Here is a 20,230-nt window from a genome sequence, read left to right on the forward strand (position 1 = left end):
CACACTGCACAGGAATAAAATAAAATGAAATTATCCTTTTTCTTAAATATTTCCAGAAGATCTTCTATAATTATTATACTGAAATTGATCAACAACAGTTCACCTTATGAAGGTTACTATGCTAGCAGCAAGTTAACTGAGAACTGGAGACTTCTAGAACTGCAAAAATTTATTCTTATTCAAATGGGATAGATAGATTTCAAATTTGACCATAATCCCTAAGAATCACTTCAACAATATTTTCTAATTTGGGTATAAGACAACTAGCCTCAGAATGAAATGTATAAAGAAAAGCAGAGAAAAAATAGTCCTTCTCTCTTCTCTTTTTGTTTCTTCATGATAATGAAATAGGTGGGAGGAACAAGAGGGAAGGGAAAGCCCTAGTAGATTGCCAGAAGCCAAGAAACCTTATACCATGACACTGCCAATAGAAAACAGCTCTGGGAAGATTGGCCAGCTACCAATACAGAGACCAAACCCTGCCCACAACAAAGAGAGCAATTGCAGATGACTGAACTAAAGGTAAATGCAGCTCGTCCACAACAATAGGGTGCATGCAACACACACAGGAGACATCCCTGAAGCACAAGGTTCCGGTGAACAGGGAACACTGCACTGTAGGGCACTACAGGACTTCTTCATAAAGCCACTACTTTCAAGAGTAGGAGACACTGCTAACTTTCCTAACACACAGAAAGAGACACAGATAGCTAGACAAAATGAGGAGACAAGGAACACATCCCAAATGAAAGAATAGGACAAAATCACACCAATAGAGCTAAACAAAATGGAAGTAAGTAATATGTCTGATAGAGAATTTAAGGTAATGGTCATAAAGATTCTCACTGGACTTGAGAAAAAAGTGGAAGACCTCAGTGAGACCCTCAACAAAGAGATAGAAAACATTAAAAAAAAGAACCAAAGAACCAATCAGAGATGAAAAACTTAAGAAGTGAAGTTAAAAATACATTAGATGGAATAAAAAGTAGACTTGGAGAAGCAGAAGAATGGATCAGCAACCTGAGGAGGAGAGACTATTGGAAATCAATCAAGCTGAACAAGAAAGAGAACAAAAAATAACAATAAGTAAGTAAAAATAGACTTGGGGAACTCAGCAACAACAGCAAGTGTAACAAAATTCACATTAAAGTGATTCCAGACAGAGAAGAGAGAGAAAAGGGAGCAGAAAATTTACTTAAAGAAATAATAGCTGAAAAGTTCCCAAAGCTGGGCAAGAGAACAGAAATCCACATCTAGGAAGCCTCCAGTAAAATCAACCCATGGAGGTCCACACCAAGTCACACAGTAATTAAAATGGTAAAAAGTAGTGATAAGGGTAGAATTTTAAAAGTAGCAAGAGAAAAGAAAATAATTATATACAAGGGAATCCCCATAAGGCTATCAGCAGATTTTTTAGCAGAAACTTTGCAGCCCAGACAGGAGTGGCATGATATATTCAAAGTGATGATAGAAAAAACCTGCAGCCAAGAATACTTGACTCAGCAAGGATATCATTCAGAAGAGGAGAGAGAAGAAGTTTCTCAGACAAACAAAAGTTAAAGGAATTCATAACCACTAAACTAGTGCTACCAGAACTCTCAGCGATCATGATCTCACAGTTCATGGCTTCAAGCCCTGCATCGGGCTCTGGGCTGACAGCTCAGAACTTGGAGTCTGCTTCCGATTCTGTGTCTCCCTCTCTCTCTGCCCCTCCCCTGCTCACAGTGTTTCTCTCTGTCTCCCAAAAATGAATAAACATTAAAAAAAATGTTTTAAAAATAAGAGGACTCTGAGTGAAAAGGAAAGACCATAAGCAGAAGTTAAGAAAAGTAGGAAACACGAAAGTACTAAAATTAAGTAAACCTATAGAAATCAGTCAAGGAATTTACAAAAGGATATAAAGTATGGCACCATATACCTAAAATGGGGAGGGGGGAGAGTAAAGAATGGGTTCAAACTTAAGTGACCATCAACAATATAGACAGCTATATGCATAAAATGTTATATATAAACCTAGTGGTAACTACAAATCAAAAACCAGTAACAGATATGCAAAAAATAAAGAGGAAGGAATCCAAGTATATCACCAAAGACAGCCAGCAAACCCTAAGAATAGGGAGGAAGAGAAGAAAGGAAGAACTACAAAAACAACCACACAAGTAACAAAATGGCAGTAAGCACACACGTATCGATAATCACTTTAAGCACCCACCTGTCAATAATTACTTTGAATTTAAATAAACCAAACACTTTTCCTATAGGAGCCTCGGGATTGAGAGGAGTGTGGCCCTCTCCTCTTCCCAGAATGACAACTGCTTGCCCATTGACATCAGTGTATTCTGGAAAGGGAATGTCATCTGGCAAAAATGTTACTTTGCCTTCTGTATTCAAGGCTTCCATTAAACCTGATATTGTGAACTTTGTTCACACCAACTTGCACAAAAACAACAGACAGTCATATGCTGTCAATGAATTAGCAGGTCATCAAACCAGTACTGGCAGAACCATGGTTTGAATTCCCAGAGTTTGAGGCATGGGACTCACTGTTGCAGCCAGGGTGCTTCTGGAAATATGTGTCATGGGGGCCACATGTTTGTACCGACCAAATTAGGCCACCATTGGCACCTCAGAGTAAACATAACACAGAAGCAATATGCCATCTGCTCTGCCCTGGTTGCCTCAACCTTACCAGCACTGGTCATTCTAAAAGTCATTGTACTGGGGCGCCTGGGTGGCGCAGTCGGTTAAGCGTCCGACTTCAGCCAGGTCACGATCTCGCGGTCCGGGAGTTCGAGCCCTGCGTCAGGCTCTGGGCTGATGGCTCAGAGCCTGGAGCCTGTTTCCGTATCTGTGTCTCCCTCTCTCTCTGTCCCTCCCCCGTTCATGCTGTGTCTCTCTCTGTCCCAAAAAATAAATAAACGTTGAAAAAAAAAATTAAAAAAAAAAAAAAGTCATTGTACTAAGGAAGTTCCTGAACTTTCTTTGGTGGTTAAAGATAAAGGTGAAGGCTACAAGAAGATCAAAGAGGTTGTTTTGCTTCTTAAGAAACTTAAAGCCTGGGGGGCGCCTGGGTGGCGCAGTCGGTTAAGCGTCCGACTTCAGCCAGGTCACGATCTCGCGGTCCGTGAGTTCGAGCCTCGCGTCGGGCTCTGGGCTGATGGCTCAGAGCCTGGAGCCTGTTTCCGATTCTGTGTCTCCCTCTCTCTCTGCCCCTCCCCCGTTCATGCTCTGTCTCTCCCTGTCCCAAAAAATAAAATAAAACGTTGAAAAAAAAATTAAAAAAAAAAAAAAAAAGAAACTTAAAGCCTGGAATGATATGAAAAAGGTCTATGCCTCTCAGCAAATGAGAGCTGGCAAAGGCAAGATGAAAAACTGTCGTCATATCCAGTGCAGGGAACCTTATATCATGTATAATGAGGACAACAGTATCAAGACCTTCAGAAACATCCCTGGAATTACTTAATGCAAGCAAACTGAACATTTTGAAACTTGCTCCTGGTGGGCACGTAGGACATTTCTGCACTTGGACTGAAAGTGCTTTCTGCAAGTTAGATGATCTGTATGGCACTTGGTGTAAGGCTGCCTACTTCCATGCATAAGACACTTAACACAGACCTTAGCAGAATCTTGAAAAGCTCAGAGATCCAAAGAGCCCTCTGAGTACCATGAAAGAAGATTCATCACAGAGTCCTGAAGTCCGCAGAAAACCTGAGAATCATATTGAAGCTAAACTCATATGCAAAGACCATGCACTATACATAACACCATTCTTCGCCCGGCCAAGAATCACAAACTCCAGATGGATAAGACAGCAGTAGCCTTAGGAGCCAAATCAGATGAGAAGGGGGTTCCAGGCAAAAGGTCTGTGGTAGAGAAGAAAGGAAAGAAGGCTGTTGGTGTTAAGAAGCAGAAGAAACCTTTAGTAGGAAAAAAGGCTGCAGCTACTGAGAAACCAGCAGCTAAGAAGAAGTCTGCTGAAAAGAAACCCACCATAGAAGAAAGGAAGCCTGCTGCATAAAAACTTACATTTGTTTTTTCTGTAGAAGTCAAATCATTATGAACAGCTAATTTTGAATAAAGATCTGGTCAAAAGAAAAACAAACAACAATAACAGCAACAACAACAAAAACCCCAAACCAAAACCAAATCAAAACAACAACAAAAATAAATAAATATATAGACTAAACATTCCAATCAAAAGACATAGGGTGATGTAATGGATTAAAAAGCAAGACCCATCTATATACTGCCTACAAGAGACTCATTTCAGACCTAAAGAGATATGCAGATTGAAAGTAAGAGATGGAAAAGCACTTACCATGAAAATGAAAGTGAAAAGAAAGCTAGGGTAGCAATAGCAATACTTATATTGGACAAACTAGATTTTAAACCAAAGACTGTAACAAGAGTTGAAGAAGGGGACTACATAAAATAAAGGGAACAATCCAACAAGAAGCTATACCAATTACAAATATTTATGCATCCAACATGGGAGCACCCAAATATATAAAGCAAATAATAACAAACATAAAGGAAATAGTTCATAGTAATACAATAATAGTAGGGAATTTTAACACCCCACTCTCTTCAATGGATCAATCATCCAAACAGAAAATCAAAAAGGAAACAGTAGCTCTGAATAACACCTTGGATCAGATGGATCTAACAGATATATTCAGAACATTCCATCCTAAAACAGCAGAATACAGATTCTTTGCAAGTGCCAAAAAGATTGATGTCATACCATGCATCTTTTCTGAACACGATGTTATGAAACTAGAAATTATAACAAGAAAAATCTGGAAAGAGTAAAAATACATGGAGGTTAAATATCATGCTACCAAACAATGAATGGGTCAACCAAAAAATCAAAGAGGCAATCAAAAGATATACGGAAATAAGTGAAAATGAAAACAAAATGGTCCAAAGTCCTCAGGATGCAGCAAAAGCTGTTCTAAGTGGAAAGTTTATGTCACTAGAGGTCTACCTCAAGAAGCAAGAAAAATCGCAAACAACCTAACCTCACAAATAAAGGAGGTAGAAAAAGAACAAACAAAGCCCCAAAGCCAACAGAATAAAGAAAATAATGAATATTAGAGCAGAAACAAATAAAATAGAAACTAAAAGAGCAATAGAACAGATCAATGAAACCAGAATCTGGTTTCTTGAAAAGATAAAAAAAATAAATAAATAAAAATGTATCCAGACTCATAAAAAAAAGAAACAAAAAAACAACAAAAAAAGCGCTCAAATAAACAAAATTAGAAATGAAAGAGGAGAAATAACAACTGACACCACCGAAACAAAAAGGGTTATAAGAGAATGTTACAAAAATTATATGTTAACAAATTGGGCCAACTAGAATAAAATGGATAAATTCCTAAAAACATATAACCTCCCAAAACTGAATCAGGAAGAAATGCAAAATCTGAACAGACCAATTGCCAGCAATAAAATCAAATACATAGTAAAAAAAACATTCCAAACAAAAGTCCAGAATCAGATGTCTTCACAGTTGAATTCTACAAAAATTTATTTATTTACTCATTTATTTTGATGTTTTTACATTTATTTATTTTCAAGAGACAGAGAGAGACACAGTCCGAGTGGGGGAGGGGCAGAAAGGGGAGACAACAGAATCCAATGCAGGCTCCAGGCTCTAAGCTGTAGCACAGAGCCTGATGCAAGGCTCAACCTGGGGCTTGAACCCACAAATTGTGAGATCATGACCTGAGCTGAAGTTAGACTGAGCCACCCCGGTGCCCCTCTACCAAAATTTAAAGAAGAGTTAATATGTATTCTTCTCAAACTATTTCAAAAAATAGAAGAGGAAGGAAAACATTCAAATTCATTCTATGAGGCCAGCATTACCCTGATACCAAAACCAGATTTAAAAAAACACTACAAAAAAAGAGAACTACAGGCCAATATCTTTGATAAACATAGATGCAAAAATCCTCAACAAAATATTAGCAAACTGAATTCAACAATACATTTAAAAAGATCATTCACAATGATCAAGTAGGATTTATTGCCTGGCTGCAAAGGTGGTTCAATATTCACAAATCAATCAACATGATACATTACATAAATAACAGAAAGGATAAAAACCATATGATCATTTCAATAGATGCAGAAAAAGCATTTGACAAAGTAAACATCCATTTATGATAAAAACCCACAACAAAGTGGATTTAAAGGGAACATACCTCAACAAAATAAAGATCATATATGAAAAACCCACAGCTAATATCATACTCCATTGGTAAAAAACAAAGATTTTCCCTAAAGATCAGGAACAAGACAGGATGTCCATTCTCACCACTTTTATTCAACATAGTATTGGAAATCCTAGCCACAGAAATCAGAAAATAAAAGGAATAAAAGACATCCAAATTAGTAAGGAAGAAGAAAACTTTCATTATTTGTTGATGACATGACACTATATAGAAAACCCTAAAGACTCCACCAAAACAAACAAACCTACTAGAAATGATAAATGAATTCACGTCACAGGATACAAAATCAATATACAGAAACCCATTGCATTTCTACACTAAAAATGAAGTAGCAAAAAGAAAAATTAAGGAACCAATCCCATTTACAATTGCACTAAAAATAATAAAATAGGAATAAACTTAACCAAAGAGCTGAAAGACCTATATTCTGAAAAATATGAAACACTGGTGAAAAAAATGTGACGATGACACAAAGATATTCCATGTTCATGAATTGGAAGAAAAATATTATTAAAATGACCATACTACCCAAAGTAATCTATAGATTTAATACAATCCCTATCAAAATACCAATAGCATTTTTTCAAAGAACTAGAACAAATAATCCTACAATTTGTATGGCACCACAAAAGACCTATAATAGCCAAAGCAATCTTGAAAAAGAACAAAACTAGAGGTATCACAATCCCAGATTTCAAGATACACTATAAATTTATAGTAATCAAAACAGTATAGTACTGGCACAAAAATAGACACATAGATCAACGGAACAAAATAGCCTGGAAACAAACCCATGACTATATAGTCAATTAACCTTTGACAAAGAAGGCAAAAATATGCAGTGGAAAAAGACAGTCTCTTCAACAAATAGTGTTGGGAAAACTGGACAGCTACATGCAAAAGACTGAAACTAAGCCAATTTTTATACCATACACAAAAATAAACTCAAAATGGATTAAAGACCTAAATGTGAGACCTGAAAACACAAAAATCCTAGAAGAGAGCACAGGCAATAATTTCTCTGACATTGGCTGTAGCAACATTTTCTAGATATGTCTCCTGAAGTAAGGGAAACAAAACAAACAAACAAAACACTATTAGGACTACATGAAAATAAAAAGTTTCTGCACAGCAAAGGAATCAGTCAACAAAACTAAAATACAACTTATTTAATGGGAAGAGACATTTCCAAATGACATATCTGATAAAGGTTTAGTATCCTAAATATATAAAGAACTGATAAAACTCAACGCACAAACAAATAATCCAATTAAAAAATAGGCAGAAGACACAAACAGACATTTCTCCAAAGACGACATCCAGATTGCCAACAGACACATGAAAAAATGCTCCACATCAGAGAAATGCAAATCAAAACCACAATGAGATATCACCTTACAGCTGTCAAATAACTAAAATCAAAAACACAAGAAACAATAAGTGTTGTCAAAGATGTGAAGAAAAAGAAACCCCCATGCACTGTTGGCAAAATGCAAACTGGTATAACTACTGTGGAACACAGTATGGATGTTCTTCAAAAAATTAAAAATAGAATTACCATATGATCCAGTAATTCCACTACTGGATATTTACCCAAAGAAATTTCAAAAGATATATGCACCAATATTTTTATTGCAGCATTATTTACAGTAGCCAAGACATGAAAGCAAATTAAATGTTCATCAGTAGATGAATGCATAAAGAAGATTTGGGGTGTGTGTGTGTGTGTGTGTGTGTGCACACGCTCGCACATGCAAGTGTGTGTGATGGAATATTACATAGCCAGAAAAAAGAATGAAATCTTGCCATTCACAACATAGATGGACCTAGAGAGTATAATGCTAAGTGAAATAAGTCAGTTAGAGAAAGACAAATACCATACTTCACTCATGTGGAATTTCAGAAATAAAATAAACAACAACAAAAAAGAGACAAATCAAAAAACAGGCTCTTAAATACAGAGAACAAACTGAGGGTTGGTGGGGGGCTGAGGAAAAGGGGAAAATGGGTGATGGGCATTGAGGAGTGCACTTGTTGGGATGAGCACTTGGTGTTGTTTTTAAGTGATGAATCTTAGGAATCTACCCCCAAAACCAAGATCATACTGTATACACTGTATGTTAGCCAACTTGACAATAAATCGTATTTTAAAAAAGTAAAAAATAAAATATAAATTCAAAAATAAAAACAAGCAAACAAACAAGAAAAAAACAGGCTCTTACCTATAGAGAACAAACTGATGGTTACCATAGAGGAGGTGGGTGGGAGGATGGATGAAATAGGTGAAGGGGATTAAGAGTACACTTATCATGATGAGCACTGAGTAACATATAGAATTCTTGAATTACTATATTGTACACCTGAAATTAATGAAACATTGTATGTTAACTATACTGGAGTTAAAATTCTTAAAAATTAACAAGTGAACAAAGAAAGAGAAAATTAAAAATCCCTGGGGATAGGGTGAATGAAATAACTTTTGAGACTAAAGATGTTCAATTTTAAAATATTTGATATTGACTATATAATTGCCACCATTATGTCCTCTTCCCCTCAATTTTACTGAATCTTTAGTAAAGTCTTCTATACCCATAAGCTTTGTGAGACTGACATTTTTGTTTAATTTTACCTACCATCTCTCTCCTTTACTCCCACCCTCAATCCCAAAATTCGCATTTCCCATTTTGTCTGGCATAATGCAGAATAGAAACACAAAGGGTTGAACTCAGAAGCATTTTAGTAGAAATAGAACTCAGCACTAGAGAAACCATTAAAATGTAAGTTGTACAAAAATCTGCAGGAATCTTAAAGAAAGAGTACATTAGAATATTCACACGTTGTGGAATAGTGTTTTTATTAAATCTTATATGAGATCTTAAATATTGAGGTATACTAGTAGTCATGTTATGATGTTGTGGTGAACAAAATAAGGGTCCCCAAAGATGTCCATGCCCTAATCACTGGAACTTGTGAATATGTTACTTCATATAATAAAACAGAATTAAGCCTGAATTTGTAATTACATTTGCTTATCAGTTGACTTGGAGATATGGAAATTATTCTGAATTACCTAGCCCATGGATCAGTTCCCTCTGGACCAGATATCTTCCTCTGAACAACTGGCTGAGGACAGGAATGGATGAAGCTATATCCTAGAAGCATGACTACAGAAATATGACTACTAGCTCAGAAATGGGTGTTAAGTTCTGGTGAGATACTCATAACTTTGTTGCATCACGAAATTTAAGTTAGTAATAGGTAACACATTAACTCTCATGTCCTGTTCCACATGCCCATATGTGTCAATTATCCTTAAAATCCATATCCACAAGAGCCCTCTCTCCCTGCCATCAGGTTTTCCATTCTTATTCCTAGCCTGTGAATCCTGCTAAAAATGGTTACATAGACAGAAAGACCGGTATCACTAGAAATTTATAGTAGCTGATTTTTACTCAGCTTGCTCCTTCTACCATTTCCCAAAGAAATAATACCAAGCGCTTATCCACCTCTCACTGCCCAGGACGTCTTTGTCCAATCATCTCTGGTCTGTGATAAACAGAGTAGAAACTATAAGTCAAGAATTACGTTAAGGCTCTTTCTTCTCTCCCCAGTAGACATATGTGTGTATCTACCTCTAAAGTCTGCAATCTCAGAAGAAAGTGGCTTCCTTTCCTCTATTCAAATACTATCCATCCATCCGAGTTCTCAAAACAAGCTTTTGAAAGAATTTCTTCTCTCTACTCCATTATCCATTCACTTGTCCCCTGAACTTTGTTTCTTTCAACCGACTCAGGCTTCTGAATACAATATATGTAAGAAACTCCCATGTTAAAAAATATATAATCTAACCCCCATTATGTCTATCTTTAGTTTCTATAGTTAATGACTCAGAAATATTTATCTTTTGCTAAGATTAGGCTAACTGAATTGCAATTTACTCGATGATTAATTTACTAGATAGTTTTAGGAGACTTCTCTCACTTGGCCCTCCAAAATAAGGGCTAAGTCCTGGACATACTGTTTTTTACTTATCTTCTGAATCTGTGCACTTCTACCTCCATGCACTAACTTGATGTAGGCCACCATTTCTCACCTGGACTATTGCAATTGTTTAACTATACCAACATAGGTGCATCGGTACCCATGAACATTTTCCCTCTTGTTATAATGGATAAATTTGTCTATGCTTCTAACATCAGATTCCATTTTACAATGGATCCTATGCTCTCCAATTACTCAAAGGTTTTGATCATCTTTATGTCTTGCATTATCAACTTTGCCCTCTTGAAAGGATCACTTCCATCAACATACAAGCAAGCTCTATTACTTTCATTGTAAAAACTAGAATCTCCTCCAGTCACCGTCCCTATTCTCTCTTAAGAGCAAAGCTCTCCTTCCACTACTTTTGACATTCTCTCTTCTTCCTCTTTTTTTAAATTTTCTCCTGAACCTACTTCAAACAGGCTGTTGTCCCACCACATTATCAAAGTGCCATGGTCAAGGTCACAAATAGTCTACAAGTATAAGATCAAATTTTGTTTTCTCATTTCTTCTCTTCCTCATATATCAATAGCATTTATCGTAGTAGTTTTTCTCTTTCCTTTCTGAAACATGTTCTTTGATTTGTGAAGTATGTGTTTCTCCTCCTGCCAGTAACATTAGCAATTCCTTGTCATGCTCCCTTGCCAGATCCTCTTATTTCCAGCCACCAAATGTTGGAATGCTACAGTACTTAGTCCTTGAGTCAGTCGTCTGCTCAATATACACTCATTCCCAAGGAAAATGGTCCATCTACTCGGTTTAAAAATGCTGAGCGGCACCTGGGTGGTTCAGTTGGTTGAGGACTGACTTTGGCTCAGGTCACGATCTCATAGTTCATGAGTTTGAGTCCCGCATCGGGCTCTGTGTTGACAGCTCAGAGCCTGGAGCCTGCTTCAGATTCTGTGTCTCCCTCTCTCTCTGCCCCTCCCCTGCTCATGTTCTGTCGCTCTCTGTCTCTCAAAAAAATAAATAAACATTAAAAAAATGTTTAATACTGACAATTCTCAAGTCTATATTTCCCCAACCCAGATTTCTCCTCCAAATATGGTCTCATAAAAACCATTTTCTGCTCATAATTTCTACTCATAACACCTAGATGCTTATAGACATCTTGAAAGTCACAGTGGAATACCTGATATCACCATCCCACTTCCTAAAAGGGTCTCTTCAGCATCTCAGAGACTAAGGACTCCATTCTTCCAATTGCTCAGGGCAAAAACCTTAGACCTGTTCTTTCAGTCATGTTAAAGTCAGCAGCTCTGCATTTGAAGTATATCCTGAAACAAGTATTCCTCTCACTTCCACCATCACTACCGCCCTTGTCCAAGTCACCAATACCTCTGTCCTGGATAAGTGCATTAGTCCTCTAACTGGTATTCCTGCTGTCCTTACCTACATGGTTTATTCTCTACAAGGAGGTAGGATTATCCTTTGAAAATGATATAGATCATGTCATTCCTTTGCTCAAACTTTCCATCTCAGCCAGAATAAAAGCCGAAGCACTTACAGTGACTGAGTGGACACCGTGTGATCCAGCTCTCAACCACTTCTCTTGTCTCTGCATATCGACTTGAGCAATCTTCCTTAATGAAAATCTGTGGGTGTCACTACTGCTTTGAATCCTCCAGTGACGGCTTCCCATCCTTGCCTTCAAAAGAAGACCAGATTTCCTAGAAAAGCATTTACTACTCTTCAGTTCTCACTAGTCTCAGTTCCTGCCATTTCCTTTTCCAAGGGCACCCTAGATCCTAACCTAACCACACTGAACTTCTTGTTTCTTCCTCATTCAATAGTGTACTCATGCCTCCATTTTGTTGCTGTTCCTTCAGCTTCAGATAATCTCGGTGTAGAATTCTCTTTACCACCTGCCTGTGATGCTCCTCCTTTGACTGAATAACCACTTTGTTGGACTCCCATTAAATTTATAAAGAATAACTTTTTATTCCCCTGGACTGTGCTCCGGTAGAATTTTGATTATAGAGTTTACATTTGTTACATCAGTTTTTGACACGTTGTATTAAAGTTTTAATCTATTTGCCTACCTCTCTCTCTGAGAGAGCATTCCATATGCTCATTGGAAGTGATGGGAAACATATCTTTCTTATCCTTAAGTGCTTAGCATTTAGCACAGTGCTTAGCATATGGCAAGTTTTCAAAACCATTGAATGATACTATCAACCATACTAAGTGTGACTATGTAAGATGAATGGCATTCATTGAAATTTTAACCATTTAACTGTTTAATCATTTAACTATGTGACCATGTAAATTTTTTAACCATTTAACCAAATTCAAATGAAAAGATGGTAGTCTAAGAAAAAGTAAAGGGTAAGAGAGGAACTTGTAATTTTTTTGTTTTCATTTTTAATTCAGAATAACCACAATATATTTACATACTGGGTTATTCTTATCTTCAAAAAGTATTCCATTTAGTAATTAAGAAACTAGACTGTCTGAATGAAATCCTTTAGGAAACTATAATGCTCTCTTCTCTCTGAGAGTTTGTAATCACCAAACTACTACATAATCTCCAATTTTATCTTCCTTTAATCCAATTCTAAAGCTATACTAGATAACACATAAGAAATCAAATGAAAAGACTCCAGCACCAAATGATAGGTTACCAGGCCTGTTTTACAATCCTTTTTCACTAGAAGAGACTTGTCTGACTTCACATGTGACAAAACCATCTGAGTTTCTCTTGCCACAGTGCATCCCTCTTCACTGTGATAGACATTAGGTTAATCGCGAAAGAGAAAAGGGGGCAAAGTTAAAAAAAAAAGGTCATCGGCTGATAACGTGGCATGTACTGCCTTCACATTGATGTCATAATGCTCGAAACCACTACTCCTGCCACTTTGGACATTACTGGAGTTGTATCATTTCCTAAGATCATGAAACTGTGTAGATTACGTAAACGGTTACTACAGCAGCAGATGTCAAGACTTTCTTTTGTCGCCTCCCCATTCACACTAAGTACTGGTGCCATCCCCGTCATGTTTTCTTCATTTTATTCTTCTTTAGTCCCCATCTGATACACTCCTTCCATAACAGTGTTTTATCTCATTTGCATGACACTTTCCTGTATATAAAATACTTCCACACAAATTCTCTCACACAGCCTCATGATAACCCTTGGAGATAGGCCGCACTGGCATTGCTGCATAAATTCAGCAAGGTACTGTTAGCAGCTATCATTACTGAAAACCTTCTTGATAGCAGGCACTTTAATAGACACTTTATACCTTAGTATCATAAACACATTATTTTATAGTTGAAGACATAAAAGCTAAGCAACATGTCCAAGGTCACACAGTAAAATAGTGGCAAAACAGGGCTTTTATGGTAATGTATAATAGAGATGAATACATATATGTACACACATGTATATGTGTATATTATATATGTACATGCAGGTGTGTATCTGTTTGTGTGAATATATATTTACTCTGGGTCCTGTATAAAGCTCTCCAGGGCTTTTAAAAAGTTCCTAGCTTAGCACAATTTTTACTCTGTCAGAACTAGAAGGCAATTAGCTTTGACCCCTAATAAAATACATTACATGAAGTGAGATTCAGGACAAGGCAAAGCAAAGCATTTCCTCTCAGGGGGTCACAAGTCTGGAAAAGGTTTTATGGTGGAGGATATTTAAAAAAGAGTAGGCTGTGCCCTTTTCATCTGACATAGTGTCATTTCTGTTAATTCATGGACGTGACTCAACTCTCAGGTGGGGAAGTCTTGTCTTCCTCAGACAAAGTTACAGACAGCAGAGCTCAGGAATAGAACTGCTAAATTTACTAAATTGGCTAGAAAGCTTCCAGAGTTTTCTAAGACATACCTGTCTGCTTTGCCCAGGTCTCTTTCTTTGTAATGCTAATAGGCAGGACAGCTGAAAAGAATGAAGCATAGGGACACATCTCTTGTAAGCCATCAAAAATTAGTGGGTGGCACAAAACAGTCTTCCATGCCTTTGCAACTCAGAAAATCTCCACAATGTCCATTGATCCTAAGAGTGTTTAGTGCTGAGGGACTTTTGACGTTTGTGGAAAGAGGTAGAGATGATTCTGACATCATATTTAATGGTAATCATGGAGACATGCAGGAAGGGTTGTCCCTGTTAAAGAATCTGCATCTTGCAGAGCTCTTCATCCGACAGGACAAGATGAGAAATCCACTAGGAACCAGGATCAATTAACCTCTAACCCATCCAGCTCATACATTTTCAACAACCGTATCTGTACAAAAGTATTTTGAAAGGTAGAAAAATTAGCTCATATTTTTTATTGTATTAAACATTCATTTGTATATTCATTCGTATTAATATTGTTTTGCCATTTGGTTATGATAGTCCATCCTCATCACTTAGGTTGTGTAGCATTAGACAGTCTATGAGAATAAATCAGAACTCTTTTGGTACTAGAGACTAGTATTTAAAATGGTTTGGGGGGGCGCCTGGGTGGCGCAGTCGGTTAAGCGTCCGACTTCAGCCAGGTCACGATCTCGCGGTCCGTGAGTTCGAGCCCCGCGTCAGGCTCTGGGCTGATGGCTCGGAGCCTGGAGCCTGTTTCCGATTCTGTGTCTCCCTCTCTCTCTGCCCCTCCCCCATTCATGCTCTGTCTCTCTCTGTCCCCCAAAAAATAAATAAACGTTGAAAAAAAATAAAATGGTTTAGGGAGCATATTAAAGTCATGTCATCCCATTGTCGCCATCCCCGCCCCCCCCCCCCAAGGTTTTTGATATCCAGGAAACTAGATTTCCACTAGGGATAGATGAATATCAAATTAAATAAGAGTGATATTGACAATTTTCTAAACTTTTGATGAATTAGCACTTCTTGTAACTAAATAATTCAACATCAAACTTGTATGGCCTAAGAGGAAAAAGTATAATTTCAACGCATTCCATTGTTTTTATAAGGAATTTTAATTCTCTATTCTTGCAAACATTCAATATTCTTCTCAGTTCTGCATAAACCCTGGATTGGAGGGTTCTGTATGAAACAAACTTAAAGACAATCTCCCTTTTAAGCAATTCAGACAAGGATGGCTAACTTATTCCACAAGTGGCTTTATATGTTCTGAAAAGACATTGATTGCACTGAACAATAACCTTTGTCTTTAAGTGGAGTGATTAAGATAAAATAAATATATAGCAACTCAATCACCAATAAAAATAGTTACCCACACTCTGAGTCACTGTTCTCAAGTGGTTTTCAAAATTCCATGCCATGGACAATGTTTTAGCTAATGGCTGGGTCTACAGACACCAGGTGAGTAGTAAAGCTTCTGTGGCTTCAACACTCAAGAGATTGGCCCTACTGATAAATCGTTATCCCCATTATCTCTTCCAATACAATGGGTTTCCCCCCATCAAACACCATTTAAAATGTATTACCTCAGTGAGGAACTAAATAAAGTGTAGTTTTAAAGGCATGTATTAAGGTCATATGTTAGACCATGCCCTGAAAGACCTTACCACCTAGAGGAAAACAGTACCAGAGGCTGACTGGTGAAGGAGAAGCAGAGAAATGAGGACAAATCTAGATTTAATAACACGGCTCTGGAAAGCTAAGAGCTCTCACTGTATAAACTAATAATTGATTCTGGAACATGGAGAGAACAGAGCACGCAAGTAGTGGTGAAGGTAAAGGAGATGAAGAGCAATCAGCAATTCAATGAGTCAATGAGACATTTATTAGGGGTCTATAAATACAGCACACTTGGTCTTGAATATGTATAAAATTTGAACCAATAGGAGACTATACCCACAAAGAGTCTGTTTACAACATAGCCTTAGGCTGACTATATACAGGTGAAACACAATTGTAATGAGTTTCTAGTGGTACATTCAATAACAAAATCCTTTGGATGGAATCCAAGGAAGATTTGCCCTTGCTGAATCATTGCTTCTCATTTGTTAGAGAGAAGATCCAGTATTTTGAAAATGCATTTTAGTCACTCAAAAATTAAACAGAAGAGCACTGACAAATTCATGAGCTACCAAACTTGAACATGAATATTAATATGAGCACTTTTCTTTTTTTTTTTTAATTTTTTTTAACGTTTTATTTATTTTTGAGACAGAGAGAGACAGAGCATGAACGGGGGAGGGGCAGAGAGAGAGGGAGACACAGAATCGGAAGCAGGCTCCAGGCTCTGAGCCATCAGCCCAGAGCCTGACGCGGGGCTCGAACTCACGGACCATGAGATCGTGACCTGAGCTGAAGTCGGCCGCTTAACCGACTGAGCCACCCAGGCGCCCCTGAGCACTTTTCTTATATTAATCTAAAAAATTGTGTATATTATAGAATTGTTTTACCAAAAGCAATTTTATATTTTGCCATCAGTTCTCATGATACAACAAGAAACTAAGCATGAAATTTTTGCCGATGTATTTATTTTAGAGCTCTTAAAAAATTCTTTACTATAGTATATTTCATTTATGAGGATTCATAAGAGAAATGTTTTTCAGTTTAATCCAAAACAAATGGTTTGCTTCCATTTTATTAACATTATGAAACATGTTAATGGTTTTGTTTCCTTCATTGAGCTCATAAGTAGGAGGTAATTAGGAAACAAATTTTCTTCACACCTATTGTTGCACAGGATGATATGGCATGCATTTTTGTGCATTCACCTTACATGTAATTTTGTTTCTTATTCCTATTGTTTTCCTTTTTTCTGCAATAATTTTCTCCTTTATTTTTTATCCTGATATATATTATTTATTATGATACACCCATTTTATCCTGATATATAATTATCACATACAAATAAATGTATGCATACTATGTGCACATAATATATATAATTGTTGACATTAATAGAAGCAAGATATAAACACTAAGATTCCCATTCAAGATGAGAGGCTGGCGAGTTTGCTAATAACTATCAGTTTAGGTTTTGAGTAACTAAACTGTGTATGTGGGTATATGGACATACATGTACACATACACACATATATACATATACACACACATATATAAACACACGATAGAAAATACATATATGTTATTTTTATATGTGTGTGTGTGTATAAATCACCTCAATAACCTCATATCTTTTTGAAAGCAAAACAAGTAGTTCTTAATTTCTTTTTCCATTTCCTTACAACTAATACCACAGTCAATTATCAAATCATTGCCAGGTAAAATACAGGAGTATAAAGGTGCTTCTTATTAGTTTAGTCATATGGATTTTTGTTAAATAAATTATACACATACCAAACAAGAACACTAAAGGAGACTTTCCTTTTCACACTGGAGAGTGAAGATGGTGTTTTCTTATCATTGTTTCTTATGGAAGACAAAAGGACTTTTAACTCACAGATTTTGTTTAATCTCTTAGCTCATTTCCTATTTTGAAATGATATTTCAAATTGAAATTTCAAAATGAAAACAAATTTCAAATTGTTACTATTTTATTAAATATAATACTAACTGCCATCATCTAGCAAGATTCATGTGAGTGAATTTCCAAACACAAAAGTTATTTTATTTATTCTAATTTTATCCTTCTTATCCTAACCTGAAAATAATATCTGATAAAATATAAATCTCCTGAAAAACAAGATTTTGTATTTAAAGCTTTTGTTGACTGTTCCTTCACCTACTGATGTAATTATCATAGAAAATTTGAAAAATACAGGAATATATAAAATATTTCATTGTTATTAAAGTAATTCTTATAAATACATATTGTATCAGGACAAGCAACATTATACCATGCTAACAAAGAACCCCCAAATTTCAATGATCTCAACCCACTGAAGTTTATTTTTCATAAATTCTATGTCCGATTCAGGTCATCTGGGATCTCTGTTCATTATAATTGTTAAGGACTCAGGTTGGCTAATATTTGGTCTAAGTCTCTATTTTGCCACAGGGAAACCACAGGCCACACAGTGTTACTGAACGCTTGAAATGTGGCTAGTTCAAATTGAAATATGCTATAAATATGAAATACATATCAGACACTGATGACATAATGCTAAAAATAAATGAAAATATCCCATTTATAATTATTATATTGATTACATGTTGAAATATTTGAGAGATATAAGTTAAATAAAATATATTATTAAAATTAATGTCTCCTTTTTCTTTTTCCTTTTAGAATTTCACTACTAAAAATTTTAAATTACAAATATGATTCACATTATACGTCATTTGGCTAGTGCTTATTTAGACAATGTTTCCATAATTGTCACAGCAGGATAAAGAGAATGTAGTAAATCATGCACCATTTATTGAAAGTTTTCACCTGGAAACAACCCTCATCATTTGCACTAACACTGCATTGGCTAGAGAAATTCATAAGGTCATGAATAGTTTCAAGAAGGTGGAGGAATAGAGAAGTACAGACCTACCATGTACTTTTACGCTGGGTAAAAATCTAGGTCCATGTATTTTATTTTACTTTCCATTTTTAGTTATTTTAAATTTTGATTTTATTTTATAATTAAGGAAAACATAGCACCTTAAGGAAAGATAGAAATCTATAAGTCTACACTGACATAAATCAAAAAATGAATAAATAAATGGAAAGAAAACCTTCAAACCTTCCTTACAGTAGAACGCCAACTAATAATGTAGAAATGATGCAAACCAGAAAGTTAGTATTTAGCATCATCACAGTAATAATTAATTGATGCATAAAATATCAATGGATGCTAAAACTCGTGAAAGCAGGATGAGAAATAGAACTTTTGCATAGTCTGAAAATATCTATCCCTCAAAAAAGCTTCAATTAAAGAGGGAAAAAGAAGTACCTTTACTGTGAAAAAAACCTGACAGATACACCTCCTTAATCAAGTGATCAAAACCATAACCACCAGTACTGACCATCAACATCATGTGCTACCAGTAAAGACGCAATGGAAAGAACACAGCAACACTTCTGTGACATTCCAGCCCAATACATAATCTACATCTAATTGTAAGGAAACATTAGACAAACTCAAACTGAGGGATAACAAAGACAGCAACTTGACCTATAAGCTTAAAAAATATGTCAAAGTCATGAAAATAAAGAAAAGACTGGTCTTCCAAAAGAGATACTAAAAAGACATAACCAGGTGGAACATTTAATCCTAGATTGGATTTTTTTGCTATAGTGGATATGACTGAAACAACACGAGAAGGTTGAAGGGAGTCTCTGGAAAAAAGATATGTGAGTGTTCTTTATAATACCTTTACAATATTCTTGTAAGTTTGAAACTGTTGGTTGATTGGTTGGTTGGTTGGTTTTTTAATTACATGGTTCCAAAAGTCCAATATACAGAGCTCAGGCCTTTTAGCTTTTTCTTTGATTTCATAAGTAACTTGGTGTAAATCTGAAAGAATACTAAGACCCCATTTTAAGTCAGAAACTGAGTTTGTAAACATTCTTTCAGAAATTTGTCTTTTGCACGAACAAAGACATGTGTCTAGATCTGCAAATCACATTTTTGATGCTTCTTTAATATATGTATCTCACATAAGAAATAGGAATCTAGGGGCACCTGGGTGGCTCAGTCCATTGAGCGACCGACTTCGGCTCAGGTCATGATCTCACAGTTTGTGAGTTCGAGCCCCACATCGGGCTCAGTGCTGACAGCTAGGAGCCTGGAGCCTGCTTTGGATTCTGTGTCTCCCTCTCTCTCTGCCCCTTCCCCACTCATGCTCTGTCTCTCTCTGTCTCAGAAATAAATAAACATTAAAAAAATTAAAAAAAAAATAGGAATCTATGGTCAAAAAAATAGCAAATATGAAAACCATCCTTTAGTATTACTGATAAAACACTGACAAAGAAAACTCAGGACAATATTTCAGAAGTCTCTACAACTTAAATCAAGGTGGGAATCCAATTTTAGTAAATATAGTTTGAGAATTTAAGAGAATCAGAACCAAATTTTTTCCATCTATTGACTGATTGACTCGATGAGTTTCTCGCAACATCTTTTTATTTGGA

The 20,230-nt window shown here is 36.2% G+C and overlaps 1 long non-coding RNA gene and 1 pseudogene across 2 annotated transcripts in view; one reads left to right on the top strand and one right to left on the bottom strand.

The window, feature by feature from the left end:
* Window positions 1–20,230, bottom strand: part of LOC125148893 (uncharacterized) — a 471,931-nt gene that overhangs the window by 359,913 nt on the left and 91,788 nt on the right. The window lies entirely within an intron of this gene.
* On the top strand, window positions 2,270–4,018 carry LOC125148889 (60S ribosomal protein L4-like; annotated as a pseudogene).

Source organism: Prionailurus viverrinus, chromosome A2 (genome assembly GCF_022837055.1).
Source record: "Prionailurus viverrinus isolate Anna chromosome A2, UM_Priviv_1.0, whole genome shotgun sequence".
Taxonomy (NCBI): Eukaryota; Metazoa; Chordata; class Mammalia; order Carnivora; family Felidae; genus Prionailurus; species Prionailurus viverrinus.